The following is a 17,122-nucleotide window of genomic DNA, read 5'->3' on the forward strand; positions in this document are numbered from 1 at the left end:
ATTACACCTAAGTAGTTTGCAACCTGACTCGGGACCAGCACACTCTTTTTTGGCCTTTTCATGTGTGACAGGACAACATCTCGATGTTGAACTGCTAGTTGTTCTGTTTGAGCTAATATCAACCAATCGTCGATATAGTTCAGTACGCGGATGCCCTGGAGTCTCAGCGGAGCCAGTGCTGCATCCACGCACTTCGTGAACGTGCGGGGTGAGAGGGATAGGCCGAAGGGAAGAACCCTGTATTGGTAAGCTTCGCCCCCGAAAGCAAACCTGAGGAACTTCCTGTGAGAAGGATGGATGGATACATGGAAATATGCGTCTTTCAGATCTATCGCTACAAACCAGTCCTCGGACCTGATCTGAGGGATGATCTGTCTGAGTGTAAGCATTTTGAACTTCAGCTTCTTTACTGATCGATTTAGCACACGTAAATCTATGATCGGACGCAACCCTCCATCCTTCTTCGGAACAATGAAGTAGCGGCTGTAAAAGCCCGACATTTTGCTGGGAGGGGAAACCCTTTCTATAGCCCCTTTTTGCAAAAGCGTCAAAACCTCCTGTTCCATCACCAGAGACTGCTCTGGGGTTACCACTGTGGGAAGCACCCCTTTGAACTCGGGTGGTCGAGAACCAAACTGAATTCTGTATCCCTGTTCTATCATGAGCAGCACCCACTTCGAAATGTTCGGGAGACTTTTCCATTCTTCCAAATATTCTACTAAGGGAACCAGTCTCTCGAGACTGGTCTCTGGTGTTTTTTGAGCACTTGGCTCGTCTATCTGATGCGGCGCACCGGCAGACAAACGAATTACGTGCTGACCGACCCTCCTCGGAGGATCGGCGGAGACCGCTGTGCCCTGACGCATACTGGGTGGCAGGGTTGACAGGACGGCCCCCTGAGGGCACCGGGGAGGACCTGATATCCGAATCCCCCCAGAGGGGGCTGCCCTCGAGAGATCCTGCATCATAGATGTCAGGACCTCTTCTTTGAAGCCTTCCGAGAGATAATGACGGTCCTCAGATCCGTCCTACCTCCGGAAGGCTTCGCCTGTGCCGCCCGACCCGGTCCCCAAGATTTTTGTGGGGGAGCACGGGAGGCGACACTGGCCTTCTGTTGCGCCCTGTGCGCTGAGGAGCTGGCTGTCGGCCGAGGCTGCTCCCGCCCAGCAGCCTCGGGGGGATGAGAGCGGCGGGGAATAATTTTTGAGAAAGCCGCTGTTTGTTTCCGTGTCTCCTGAAACCTGTCGACGACGGTTGACATCGCGTCGCCGAACAGGCCAGCAGGAGACAGCGGCGCGTCCATGAGCATGTTCTTATCTCTTTCTTTAATATCAGAGAGGTTGAGCCAAAGATGCCTCTCCGTGGCCACCAGGGCTGCCATAGAGCGGCCGATGGACTTGGCCGTCTCCTTGGTGGCCCGGAGAGCTAAATCTGTCGCCTTTCTTAGCTCATGAATTGCCTCAAAGGACGCTTCCCCACTCTCATCAATTTCCCCCAGCAGATCGGCTTGATATGCCTGTAAGATTGACATGGTATGAAGGCATGCAGCCGCCTGACCTGCTGCCGAATAAGCCTTGCCCACCAAGCTGGAAGTTGTCTTTAGGGGCTTGGTGGGCAACGTCGGGGGCTTGAGGGACGATGCCGACTCGGGCGAGAGATGGCTCGCAAGCGTCTCTTCGATCCGAGGCATCGCCCCATAGCCATGATGTTTTAGGCCAACAATATTACTATACAAAGATGTCTGTGGACTGTATAGTCGATACTGAACCGGTCTCTTCCACGACCTCGACACCTCGGTGTGGAGGTCGGGAAAAAACGGCAGACCCCGACGCTGGGGTAGTGACCGTGCAGGGAGAAACCTCTCGTCTAGCTTGCTTTTTGGTTTACTATCAGGTCTCTCTGCGGACCAGTCGATATTTAATTTTTCTACTGCCCTGGTCACCACCTCCAAAAGCTCCTCATATGCAGGGGATGAGGCTGGCGGTTCCTCATCGACGCTCTCCACATCAACGTCCTCGGAGCAGCAGCGGGACCAGACCCGCGGGGAACACTCGCCCCGGCGCCCTCCTCAAAGAGCGCCCGGCGCGATCGCAGCACTCTGAGGGTGAGCCGCTCGCAGTGTACACAGACAGCTCCCTCGAGAGCCGCCTGTGCATGCTCAACCCCCAGGCATCTAACGCACATCTCGTGTGTGTCTCCTTCCACAATGAAACGCGGGCAAGGAGGAGCACACTTCTTGAACTGCTGCTTTTCCGCCATTCTTATATATATATATGTGTCTTATTTGTGCTTGGGAACTCTTGTCCTCGGACGAAGAGACCACAGTTTGTATGATAGACAATACAACAATAAATAAGACAGACAGATACAGATAGCGCTTGCTGAACACAACAGAAGCTAGTAGGGGTGTGACGAGATCTCGTGTCACGAGATCTCGCGAGACTAAAGTGTGACGAGATTTCTCGTCGAGGCGAAAAGTAGTCTCGTGATGTTGCCATGACAGAGTGTTAGGATGATTAGGAAAGAATATGCCACCGCTACGTTTACATTATGCCTCCACTGTCCTTTTGCTTTGTGTTTAAATAAAACACATTTAATTCAGTTGGATAACGGTCGCCGCCGCTCCATATTTACAGAGTTACGCGCGATCGCTGAAAGTGAAAGTAAACGCGCGCGCATTCAAACGCGATTTCAATACCCCGCATTTTGAAAGCAGCTCCCAGATGAATGCAGATATCTCTCAATATGAAAGCTATTTTAGGCTGGGCAGTGTAGTTGTAACCATCTCTTAGCTCTGTATCAAAGAAAAAGTTGGTCTTATTTGCACTTTGAATATTGAGAGAGTGCGATTATGGTTTCAGCTTGTAAAGTGTTACCATAAAAATGAATAACAGTTTTCTCTTAATCTTATTAAGCACAAACAGTAAGGTTTCATTTGTTAACATTAGTTAATGCACTATGAACTATCATGAACTAACAATGAATGACTATTTTTTATTAACTAACATAAACAAAGATTAATAAATACTGTAGCAAATATATTGCTCATTGTTAGTTGATGTTGGTTAATATGTTAATGTTAATAAATGAGACCTTACTGTAAAGTGTTACCATTTTTATTTTTTATTTCTATGATCAGTTTGTGGAAAGGAGTTCAGTTAGGGGGTCAAAAGTTGTTGAAGCTCATAAATCATGTACAGTAAGGTCTGAAGAGACTGAAATCATACAGGAGAGAAGTCAGTCAGTTGAGTTAGTGGCAAAACCTTTTACAGTACTTGAGTATTGTTGTCTTTTACTGCATATGATAATTCATACTCAGAAAGTAGAACTGAATGACATTCATTATAAGATGATTAGTTAAAACATTTCAAATACACCTGCAGAATATTTTTTCTAGTCATGTATTTCGCCATTGAGGATTTCTTAAAAATAGTGTCTAAAAATCTTGTCTCGTCTCGTCTTGTGAACTCAATCTCGAGTCTCGTCTCGTCTCGTGAGATACCTGTCTCGTCACACCCCTAGAAGCTAGCGTGCTTTGTTCCGGGTATGCTTTATAGCTTCCTGATCCGTGACGTCACCCGCCTCTGACGTCACGTCTTTCTCATTGGTTGGATACAGAGGTGCTTCACGAACACAAAACACAGAGGGTTCCCATCACGTCATTCGACGTAGCGTCGATAGTTCCCACGAAAGGGAACTCTAAAAGTTCGCTGCAAACTGCTACAGCAAATACTTACAGCAAAGGTGCAGTAGGTGATCTGGGAAATGCTAACGTTAGCCTGCACCCTCCCTGCAAATCACTGTCCAAAGCCACGCCTCCTCCAAAACACATGAACACGCACAGCTGCTCTTGGCAAAGCATCACAAGGGACGGTGTTAAACTACCTCATGTCTCAAAGCACATAACATTGCAATAATAATTGCGTAAACAACTTAGAGAGCTTGTACCTGACTGCTGCAGATTAATTTCGGTGTTGGTACTGTTGCATAATTTGGAGTCTGACTGAACAGCTCCGGTTAGAACGTCACAGGTTGCCATCTCTTAATTATGGTAGTTATGGTGTGAATGCAGCATAAGCTCATTGTTTTTCTTCGGCAGCACCTGTAAAAGGTGGCTGCTGTTTGTTTGTGGTGCTCCGTGACTGACCTCTGTCTACGTGAACTCTGCATAGCATGAAACAAGCTGATGATGTATGATGTCTGCGCAAACAGGGTGTGTAAAAACATATGTTGACAGGCAGGTAGGACATCGTATTATTTCATTTGGACCAAATATAATAATTGGATTTTGGGCCCTATTTTAACGATCTAAGTGCATGGTCTAAATCGCAAGTGCACTTAGGGCGTGTCCAAATCCACTTTTGTTAGTTTAACGACAGGAAAAATGGTCGCCGCAACCGCCGCATGGTCTAAAAGGGTTGTTCCTATTCTCTGGTGTGTTTTGGGTGTAACGTGTAATAAACCAATCAGAGTCTTATCTCCCATTCCCTTTAAAAGCCAGTTGCACTCGCGCCATGGTGGATTCACTATTTACATGGCAAGCGGAAAAACTGAATGCTTCTCTAGCGAGGAAATGGAAACAGAAGCAGACCATCTACAGGACAAGCCGGATTCCACCAAAGCATTTTTATCTTTATGCACACAATAAAAATCTTTTACATTGTAATCCTTTTATTTTTAATATTTGGCATGTTTGCATGTTGCTGCACGTCCCTGTGTGTGTAATAAGCAGAGTGTACATGGGTATATTATAGGTGCATATTACTCACACGCTCTTTGACTTAAAGCAGGTTTCAGTTGGTCAGTGGCGCAGTCTATTTCAATTGCCTTAAAATAGCAACGCGCCAACAATGCGTCTGAACACACCTCGTTTTCAGACCAGCACACCCATGGGCGCCCAAATGGGTGCAAATGCATTTGGTTTTTAAACAGGACATGAAAATGATAACTGTGTCGGGCTGAAACTAGCAAAAAACACTTGTTTCGTGCCTGGGGCCACATTGCACCAGGTGTATGATGTTCCTACTCCTTCCACATTCAAACAATATACAGTATACATAAATATAAATACATTTAGACCGTTTAACATAGTGATTGCTATCAGGATATGAGGAGACTTTCAACCAGTATAACAAAAAATGTTTCTGTAGAGAATCACCTATTTAACAAGTATTTAAATGTTGAGCAGCAATCTCATTAGCTTGTGCCGTGCAGTTAACGATGTAATTATCAGCAGGTTGCGTTAAGAACCCATCAACCTGCGCCATCTAGAGTGACGGAACTTTGTATTTGGAAAGAGTGATTAAATCACAATAAGCAAGTGAAATCACTCTTTGTGTCTATTATATCATAATTCACAATTCAATGCAGTGACTAATTCATGGCTCATTTTACCCCTCAATCCCTTTTGTCTCCTCCTGCACCAGACCTGCTCCTGTCAAAAGACAATTCAAAGACAATCCACTCACTTTTAAGCAAGCACAAGTACAAAACCAACCTTTCACCATCACCATTATCTGATCTTCTAAGAGCTCAAATGAAGAATTATATCCCACCAGCACAAACCCCCTTAATTTGAACCTCTTATTAGTTTTAATTCCATTTAAAATGAACTCACAACCTGACTGAGAAGAAGGCAATTAGCACGTGCTGGCCCAGTGAATCGCAGAATGGGAGATGTGCTGTTTTAGCTGATGTACTCATTCACTCCCAGCGGTGTAGACTGTTTGTGCCGTCCGCACGTCCCAGGAGGGCACCCGAGAGGCATGCTCGTGGCACAGCGCCAGATCGCCAGTTATCTGTTTAAACAATTAAGTGGCTATTTCAGGAACAAGGAACCACCATCCACCCACCCACCAGTTGACTCCATGGTGGCTCATGGGACACCATGGCAACAGCCCATTTTAGTCTTAAACAATAATAATGTGATGTTGGATCTGGTAAAGTGGTCAGTCCACATGAAAAGTCAGTTTGCAATTGTTATTGTCTATCTTTTTATTCATTTATTTATTTATTGCTGGTGTATATACTCTTGATAGACAGATAGATCAATTGTTATTGACAGACAGACATCAACAGACTACTCATACTGTTTTTTTTATTCTTCTTCTTTCATTTAATCCCCTTCTAACAGTAATGATGACTATTTCTTTCCATACAAAACATCTTTCCAATAAATCAAAAACCTTTTCAAACTGTTTATTTTCATAAAAACTCCTTATGTAAGTTTTCTTTGTACTCTATCATTATTTTTATTTTTTTATTGCATTTTTTCATTATTTTTTAAACTAATAGTGACAACTTTCCTCAAACATTTACAGTACATGGTTTTATACGTTGCCAGTTTACCAACTTTTATGATAAGTCTGCTATGAAATACCAGTGTTATTTTAGTATTTATATATACTTAGTATATATTAATATTTTGAATAGCTTTTTCAGTTTTCATTTCAACTTCAATTTGTTTTAGTGATTTTGATCTTGGTCAAGTCATTTTTATTAGTTTATTTTTTTAAATAAATGTCTATTTAACTTAATAAATATTAATAAATATTTATTTATTTTTTAATTTCAGTTTTAGTCATTTTAGAACTTTAACTTATTTCAGTTAGTTGCCAAAACAACTTTGAAGCCATTTCTAATTTTTGTTTAATTGTTTGAAGTTTAGGTTTTTCATCTAATGTTTAGCTTGATTTTTTTCAACTTGATTTCAATTAACAAAAATGTTTAATAGTTTTAGTATTGTTTTATTTAACAGTAATAGCACTGTTTGACACGTGTGCATTTCTCAATCACAGGCAGCTATATGACTTTGTAATTCTTTTTCCATAATTTTACTCTGAGAATGAATAAAATATTGTATTTTATTTATCATTCAAACTGCATTTAATTTAAATTTGCATTAAAAATGCATTTAATTTCTGAGCAAAGTTAAGTTTTAGTTAATTTTTTTTAAATGTAAATGTTTGAATTTTTCTTGATGAGTTTTCCCCTCAGATTACAAAAACAGTGGTGTGAATAGTGTAAAAGCTCACCCTGTAATCTTAAGCATTTTACTTTAAAAATGATTCTCATCGGATGAGCAATGTATTATGTCTGTTGCAGACACAGCAACAGATGTAAGAGTAACGAGCAGCAGCGAGGTTAATAAGACTGTGAAACTGTATAATAGGCTTAAAGAGGCGTGGGAGGTTTTTTTTTCTTGTTTTTACTATTTTGGTAGATGTGTTATAAAATGACTGTTTACAGATTATGAGGAATCTGAGGATCCAGCACTTAGGATGCAATACAGCTACAATACACAATATGAACAGGTCTCGGTTTGAAATCTTGATTTGATTCATATGCGGTGGACCATTTATATATATGTGTGTATACATGTGTGTATGTGTATTTATATATCTTTTTGGTTTTTAAGTGTGCCAAAATACAGGAAACAAACTGTTAATTTTCTTAAATTATTCTTTTAAATCATTATTATAACACCAAAATGTAACATCTAAGCCTCAGGCAACAACCATCCTAAGTGACTTGTAAATGTAGAATTCTATTAATTACTTGGAAACCCAAATAAAATGCCTGGCCTCTTCTATTCCCAAAAGAGCAACAAACCATTTCTTACAAAAGAAAACAGATGACTTCAAATGAGTCAATCATCAGTCTTTCATTCATGCCTCATTGGATCACAGAATCTTTTGGACTGTTGTTGTGCATCACACAAAGCAATGGTCACGGTAAATTAATGTTGATTTGTGAGTGATTGTTTTATTGAAGATTTATTCAGTGCAGCCAGATTTTCCCAGATTCTCCTGTGTAACGGTCATGTTTTCTTTCACTCCTTATTCATAAGTCAAAGTATTATTAACAAGTGTACCATTCCTTTTAAAGAGATAATCTTGTGCCTGTGTCTCTCTGTACTTTTATTTGCATTATTAAATGTATTAAATTTAAAATAAATAAATATTGTAATTTTTATTGTAATTGTGAAAATGCTAAAGTAAAAACCTGCTAATTGGTTAAAAGTAGTTCCAGAAAGACTCAGGGCAGGAGAAAGTTTACATGCATGGTATTACCATAAAGGATTAACAGATGGTAGCGAGCCACAATGATTCATGTCTATAGCTGTATAGAAAAGTTCATTGGCGTAGGACCCTTCCTACTCCAAATCCTGGGGATCTGGATTGAGCTGGTCCTGCCTGAAGATAAAGGCAGGAGTGGAGCTTACCCCCGACGGATAGACAGACCTGGTGGTGGGGATGGGGAGGATGGAGGGGAAAGTCCTTATGAATGAATGACGTGGCATTAGAGTCTTCTTGATAGAACCTACGCTCTCATTTCCCATCCTATATACAGAGAAAAACTGTAATAGATCGAACCTACATTCTGCGTAATTTTACAATAAAATATGTTTAGATATACCATTTTTGGAAGTTAAAAGAGCAAATCAACAATTTAAAGTAAAAAAACGACTTTCTCACAATGACAGTGTGACAATGTGACACATATGATGGGTTTTAAAGGTGCCTTAGAACTTTTTAAAAAAAGATGTAATATAAGTCTAAGGTGTCCCCTGAATGTGTCTGTGAAGTTTCAGCTCAAAATACCCTATAGATTTTTTTTTATTCATTTTTTTAACTGCCTATTTTTCTATTTAACTGCCGATTCAGGTCTGCTGGCCCTTTAATTGCTCGTGCTCCCTGCCCACAGAGCTCGCGCTTGCCTTAAACAACATAAAAAAAGTTCGAACAGCTAATATAACCCTCAAAATGGATCTTTACAAAGTGTTCGTCATGCAGCATGTCTAATCGCGTAAGTACAGTGTTTATTTGGGTGTTTACATTTGATTCTGAATGAGTTTGATGGTGCTGCGTGGCTAAAGCTAACATTACACACTGTTGGAGAGATTTATAAAGAATGAAGTTGTGTTTATGAATTATACAGACTGCAAGTGTTTAATAATGAAAATAACGACAGTCTTGTCTCCGTGAATACAGTAAGAAACGATGGTAACTTTAACCACATTTAACAGTACATTAGCAACATGCTAACGAAACATTTAGAAAGACAATTTACAAATATCACTAAAAATATCATGTTATCATGAATCATGTCAGTTATTATTGCTCCATCTGCCATTTTTCGCTGTTGTTATTGCTTGCTTACCTAGTTTGATGATTCAGCTGTGCACAGATCCAGATGTTAATGCCTGCCCTTGTCTAATGCCTTTCATAATGTTGGGAACATGGGCTGGCATATGCAAATATTGGGGCGTACACCCCGACTGTTACATAACAGTCGGTATTATGTTGAGATTCGCCTGTTCTTCGGAGGTCTTTTAAACAAATGAGATTTATATAAGAAGGAGGAAACAATGGCGTTTGCGACTCACTGTATGTCTTTTCCATGTACTGAACTCTTGTTATTTAACTATGCCAAGGTAAATTCAATTTTTGAATCAAGGGCACCTTTAATTTTAATAAGTACACTGTAAAATATCAAAAGTTGAGAAAACTTAAAAGTTTAAGGCAACAAACTTCAGCAGATTTTTGAGTTTTCTCAACTTCTTGTATTCAGTTTACAGAACAAAAAGTTGAGAAATTGTTGACAATTGTGAAAACTCAAAAATCTGTTGAAGTTTGTTGCCCAACTTTTGATTTTTTACAGTGTATGTTTCTTATCTGTTATGTACATTAGGGTTTTATGTTACATCTTATGTTGTTATATTAATGTTTATTGCATCATTTTAGTGTCGTGTGTTACCATGATGGTGTTTTGTATTTGTGTGCATGTCACTGTGTGCATATTCTATATATTAGTATTTATGTTTATGGAAAGCTTGTCTTGTTTATGGAAAGATTGTCATTTGTAAATTACAGTTTTAAATTATAAAATTTACAGGTTGTACTGTAATATGTTCATATTTTATTTTATTTTTCTGTGTCTGTCTGTTGTGTCTTGTAAGTACTGGAAGCTTCTGCTACCAAATAATTTTTTTGGTGTGTGCAAGCATTGTTGTTAGATAAAACTCTTTTTAATTCTGATAATCAGAAATCTGGCCAGTAGGATTTATTGTCACAAAATATGACTGGATGTCGATTGGATGCCAATGGCTCTGTGAGCATGCTGTTTCATTATCATTTCAAATGGAAAGCATTCAATTTGAGAACTGATTAAATATTTAATTTAGCAAAATGTAGCCTATTTTCAGTTTAGTATCGAATCTATTTAGAATGAATTTACATAATCTATTCACTTTATTCAAGTAAAAATTATTTTATATGACTGAACATCCATTGAACATCATGCTCCTCAAGGTAGCCTCTGCATGTTATCAATTTTTCACTCTATTTACACAAACCGCATCAAAATGCAGATGGGTCTGTCGGTCTTTCCTGTTGTACATCTGCTTAGCAACACACCCTATTGTTTCTAAAATGTAGGTCAGTCAGCTGTATAGTGTAAGTCCAGCAGAGGTTACTGACCTTGCACTGCCCAGCACCTGAGATAAATGACAGGATTAGGTGCCTCACAGGAAGAGGGATTAATAACCCTGTTGTTGTTGTCAAAGGATGCCTGGACAATGTGTACACACAGTAGTCACGTGACATTTGGAAGCAGCTTAAAGCTGTCGAGGCTCTGCTGAACCCAGTTAAAGGTCGGTCAACAGGAAATGTTCATCTATGGAGCAAAGCTTTCTCCCAGTGTTGGGAGTATAATTTATAACAGCTCTTTTTATTAGCTGCATTTACAATATATTGTAGTGATTCTTGTAAATGGTGACTAAGAGAATAAAACTGTGGCCCTTAACCTGCAGAGGTCATTGTGGTTCAATGTAGGAAGTAACCAGATGGGTGTTTGGGCATTAAAAGGTTATTCTGGTTTGTTTGGTGCTGTTTTAGGCAACACTCCAGATAATTCTGACCTTTGGCAGGCATTTTTTTTTTTGTTTTTCCTGATGGGAAATATTATTTCCTGCCATTGCTTATGAAAGATAGGGCAAGGGGCCATAGCAGCAGCAGGATTGGGCATTTTTGTCTAGTTACACAATTAAAAATAAAAAGGGGGACTTGATTGGCTAAAGTGGACCTACAAATCATTGCTAATAGATATAATGAATGCTGTTTCTCTAATTGACCAGCAGAAAAAAAAATCCTCACTATAGACTTCATGCAGTAAATCTGAAGGTGTACTTAGAAACATTACATGAGAATACTTTTAACCCAGTAGTGCCCAAATTACGTGATGTCATGAAATATATATAAAAAAAAAAAAAATTATGCAAAGATTATTTCAAATGTAGCAACTAGTGGTCACATATTTCTAGAAAATCTTAAACCTAGGTTATGATTAGTTTTTCAACTAACATTAACCATTCGAAAGATGTGCACTATAACTGCTTTGTGATACTCCACCAGACCTGCAGAGGGCAGCACAGAGTTGGATCATTTTTATGCTCAAATTGTGCAAATATGGGATCCTTCTGGCATATGCATTTTTGTTGTTTCCACTTTCATCATTGCAGTTGGAACTGTTTTTATTAGTGTTTTCATCTTCTTCTTTGAGTTAGGGCAGTCACGATATACCGTTATTGATGATAATCATGATATTTAATAATGAAATATCATTATTGTGTCGCAATATACCGGTATTGGCAATAACCATAATATTTAAAATGAGCAGTACACATATGATAATATGATCTAGCACCAGTATCTGGTTGACATCCCAACATACAGCAGGTGGCAGTATTGCACCTTAAAGCTTAAAGTTGCCACCTGTCATAAAACACTAGAAGAACAGCACGCAGCTGCTACTGTCATGTAAAAGCATGTCATCGGATATGACAGATGAGACACTCTACCCGCACTCCAAGAAAGTTAGCTTAAATGACATGCTAATCACCCCAGTCTGCAGGATTTGCCGATCAACCACCAACCTTAATCTAAACCTTCACATGTAACTTATGTTTCATTCATACTCAACGCCAGAGGGCGCCCTTGTGCAGAAAGTCCACAAGTGAGACTCATAGGAGTAATAAAACTTATGGGGTGCTTCTCAATACTCAAACTGATGCTTCCTCGTTTCCTTGTTCCTCCGCCTTCGGAAGCCGGCGGATTATAGGATATTTCAATTCTCTAATTGCACCATGAGGAGACAAGGAACGAGGAGTGAGGAAGCTACCAGAGAAGTTATGAGTGAGGATGCACACATGTATCCTATGCGGAAGTCTTTCTTGTCAAGAAACCTGACGCACCTATAAATTGTCCTCTCCCTTTACATCTGTCACAAATCACAATAAGTTTAATTTATGCTTTACTTTTGCAGTTTAAATAAACCATATATCTCCTATTTCAACAGGGCATTTTGCATTATTATTTTTTTTTAAACTAAAATAACTAAACTTAAACAGTGATCAAGAATATTCAAATGTACAAATAAGATTTCTTTCGATACCTCTTTTCTTCCCTCGCATCCTACGGGGAGCTGAGACACGAGGAAAATAAGTGAGGAAATGAAATGTGGATGCACAAATAAGAAATGAGAAGCACCCATGATGTTCCAGGAAATCCCTGATATGGACAAAAACATCCAGCGATCGCTGTAGTAAAATGCAGATAGAAACATTTTACAGCGGCACTATATGGTTTATCTGTATTCTTCAAGGCATCTCGGGTATTTTCATAAAGATAATGTTTTTCTAATGCAATTCCAATCGACAGACTTTATCACTGTATAGTATACGATAAAATAATATTATTAATAATATTAATAATAATTTCTGTGATAAGAAGCCACAGCAGTTTACAGAAGGAAGTTATTTATTCAAACTGGTTGTGTATTTTGTGTATTTTGTATGCAGTGTTGTGATAAAAAAAAAATAAAAAAAAAATAAATAAAAATAAGCAAAGTGAATTTGACTGACAGCGTTTTTTCAGAATTTCTATAGATATTTCAATATCGTTATTGTAATTTTTTTGGTCACGATAATCGTCACGTGTAGTGAAAAACGTCTCGGTTACAAAGGTAACCCTCGTTCCCTGAAGGAGGGAACGGAGACGTACGTCGGATGACCGACGAATAGGAATCTCGCTAGAGAGGCCAATCTACTTCGAGTGTAACTAAACGAGCCAATGCACATTGGCATGCAATCATATGCATCAGCTGCTCGCCTCGCAGCGCGGGTATATAATGAGCAGCAGGTGCGTTGCATCTTCAGGTTTTCGCTGAGGAGCCGAACCCAGCAGGTGGCAGCATCAGCAGGACAGCGCCTGTGGCGACGGGACGTACGTCTCCGTTCCCTCCTTCAGGGAACGAGGGTTACCTTTGTAACCGAGACGTTCCCATTCAGTCGGTCACTTCGACGTACGTCGGATGACCGACGAATAGGAATCCCTACCAAAGCGCCACAGGAGGTGCCCTCTTCCAGTGCTCTGTTGTGAGCCACCTGAACCCCCTTGCCTAAGGACGGTGGGACCGGGCTCACACAGAGAGGGTCGATCACTGTTGTTCCCAAAACCCACTCAGTGAGACTATAGATACCACTGGGAGCGTAACCTTACGTCAGATAAGGAACGCTGCGGAAGCCATATCCTTCCCCGAAGGAGTTATATGGATAAGTACATATGGACTAACCTTGTAGGTTGTACAACATATGGAAGAACTGGGGTGACTCCAACTTGGTGGGTTCTCCCAGAGGGAAAGACACGGGCTTCGATTAGGAGCAACCGTGGAAAGCCGCATATGGGATCCCCGTAGGGTCACACATATGGAACCCAGCCTAAATCCGGTTCTCAAGGATTCAACGGAGTAAGGCCTGGCGACCGACGCTCCGCCACGTCGGCTGCCGAAGGGATGTCGGAGGACTCGACAGGGTCTGCCTTGTAGGGACTCTCTGGAGAAAAGAAGCGCATGTCGCGCAGCAAGCGGACACTAAGCCGGGGCCTCTCCGTGCCTCTGACCTGAGGCGAGAACACGGGAGGAGACCGGCTCCACACGAAGGCTATAGTACCTAGCGAACGTGTTAGGTGTCGCCCAGCCCGCAGCTCTACAAATGTCTGTCAGCGAGGCGCCACGAGCCAGCGCCCAGGAGGATGCTACACCTCTCGTGGAGTGAGCATGCAACCTGAGCGGGCAGGGCACGCCCTGAGCTTGATAAGCCAGGGCGATGGCATCCACTATCCAGTGGGCCATCCTCTGCTTGGAGACAGCCTTTCCCTTCTGCTGGCCTCCGTAACAGACAAAGAGCTGGTCTGAGGTCCTGAAGCTTCGAGTTCTGTCTATGTACCGTCGCAAAGCGCGGACTGGACAGAGCAAAGCCAGGGCTGGGTCTGCCTCCTCCGAGGGCAGCGCTTGCAGGCTCACCACCTGGTCCCTGAAGGGAGTGGTGGGAACCTTGGGCACGTAGCCAGGCCGGGGTCTCAGTACCACGTGGCTGTCGCCCGGCCCGAACTCCAGGCACGATTCGTCGACCGAAAATGACTGCAGGTCCCCTACCCTCTTGATGGAGGCCAATGCAACCAGCAGCAAAGTCTTCATAGACAGAATCTTTAAGTCTGCTGATTGCAAAGGCTCAAAGGGAGCAATCTGGAGTGCTCTTAGCACCAGAGCGAGGTCCCAAGAGGGTATGGAGGGAGGTCGAGGAGGATTTAACCGTCTCGCCCCCCTAAGGAACCTGATGACCAGGTCGTGCTGACCAACAGATTTGCCATCTATGTGGTCGTGGTAAGCGGAGATAGCAGCAGTCTGGACTTTGAGGGTGGAGGGGGACAGCCTACGCTCCAACCCTTGCTGCAAGAAGGAAAGCACGACTCCGATCGAGCATCTTCGGGGGTCTTCTCGGCGAGAAGAGCACCACTCGACGAACAGGTTCCACTTCGAGGCGTAAGCACGTCTTGTAGACGGTGCACGTGCCGAAGTGATGGTGTTAAGTACCTCAGGGGGTAAGTCACCTAGAACCTCCGCGTCCCGTCCAGGGGCCAGACATGGAGTTTCCAGAGGTCTGGACGCGGGTGCCAGAGAGTGCCCCATCTCTGAGAAAGAAGGTCCTTCCTCAGAGGGATGGGCCAGGGAGGGGCTGTCGCGAGGAGAGAGAGTTCTGGGAACCAGGTCCGGTTGGGCCAGTAGGGCGCAACTAGCAAGACCTGCTCCTCGTCCTCCCTGACTTTGCACAGTGTCTGTGCAAGTAGGCTCACTGGGGGAAACGCATATTTGCGCAGGCCCCGGGGCCAGCTGTGTGCCAGTGCGTCTGTCCCGAGTGTTCCCTCGGTCAGAGAGTAAAACAACTGGCAGTGGGAGGTCTCTAGAGAGGCATACAGGTCTACCTGAGCCTCTCCGAACTCTTTCCAGATCAGCTGAACCACCTGGGGGTGGAGTCGCCACTCTCCTGGCAGCGCAGCTCGTGACAGCTCGTCGGCCACACGGTTGAGCACACCGGGAACATGAATGGCGCGAAGCGACCTCAGATGCTTCTGACTCCAGAGGAGGAGATGGCGGGCGAGTTGCGACATGCGACGGGAGCGTAGACCACCTTGACGGTTGATGTACGCAACGGTCGCAGTGTTGTCCGTACGGACCAGTACATGCTTGCCCCGTAACGGCCCTTTGAGGCGGCTCAGAGCAAGGCGTACTGCCAGCAACTCGAGGCAATTGATGTGCCAATGCAGATGGGGTCCCGTCCAAACCCCTGACACTGCATGCCCGTTGTACGTGGCACCCCAGCCGGTGGCCGAAGCATCTGTGAATACCACAGCATGCCGGGACACTTGTTCTAGGGGCACTCCTGCCCGAAGAAACAAAGGGTCCGACCACGGGCTGAAGGCTTGGCGGCACTCCTGAGTGATTGGCACCCGGAACGTGCCGTGTAGCCACGCCCATCTCGGGACTCGGCCGTGAAGCCAGTGCTGAAGCGGTCTCATATGAAGCAGACCGAGCGGTGTTACAGCCGCTGCGGCCGCCATATGCCCCAGGAGCCTCTGAAAAAATTTCAGTGGGACCGCTGTCCTGCCGTTGAAAGTATTCAGGCAGTTCAACACCGACCGAGCACGTTCCTCTGTGAGGCGTGCTATCTGTTCGACCGAATCCAACTCCATACCGAGAAAAGAGATCCTCTGCACTGGGGCGAGTTTGCTCTTTTCCCAGTTGACCTGAAGCCCCAACTGGCTGAGGTGACTGAGCACCAAGTCCCTGTGTTCGCACAACTGATCCCGAGACTGTGCTAGGATAAGCCAGTCGTCTAGATAGTTGAGGATGCGAACACCCTGTTCTCTCATGGGAACAAGGGCTCCCTCCACGACTTTCGTGAAGACGCGGGGAGACAGGGCGAGCCCGAAGGGTAGGACCCTGTACTGGTATGCTCGACCTTCGAACGCGAACCTCAGGAATGGCCTGTGTCGCGGAAGAATCGAAACATGGAAGTACGCGTCCTTCAGGTCGATCGCTGCAAACCAATCTCGGGGACGGATGCATTCGAAAATGCGTTTCTGCGTGAGCATTTTGAACGGTAGCTTGTGGAGGCTCCGATTCAAAAGACGCAGGTCCAAGATCGGTCGTAACCCGCCGCTTTTCTTGGGTACAATGAAGTAGGGACTGTAGAACCCTGACCTCATATCGGCTGGAGGGACCGGCTCGATCGCGTCCTTCGCCAGTAGGACTGCGATCTCCGCACGCAGGACAGGGGCATCGGCAGCTTTCACTGTAGTGAAGAGGATGCCCCTGAACCTGGGGGGGCGCCGGGCGAACTGAATCGCATAGCCGAGCCTGATGGTCCGAAGGAGCCAGCGAGACGGACTGGGGAGCGCTAGCCAGGCTCCCAGAGACCGAGCAAGCGGCACCAAGGGGACCACCGGCGTACCCGCCGCGGGGCAGCGAGGTGGAACGCAGGGACGCGGCCCGGGGGGCTCTCTGTATGAGGCGGCCCGAAGCGGGGTCACAGTGTGCTGTGCAACACTTACCTGCTTCCACAGGTGGACAGAGGGAGCAGTCGAGGTTTTGTCTGCCTGCTGCTCGCTGCTGTCCGCTGGCGACAGAAGAGGTGGATGAGAGTGGTGAGGTTCTTGCCCTCCCACTGCCCTCCGAGCCCTCTCCGGACCCGGAGATAGAGGAAACTGCTCTTTTATTGAAAATT

This window comes from Megalobrama amblycephala, linkage group LG7 (genome assembly GCF_018812025.1).
Source record: "Megalobrama amblycephala isolate DHTTF-2021 linkage group LG7, ASM1881202v1, whole genome shotgun sequence".
Lineage (NCBI taxonomy): Eukaryota > Metazoa > Chordata > Actinopteri > Cypriniformes > Xenocyprididae > Megalobrama > Megalobrama amblycephala.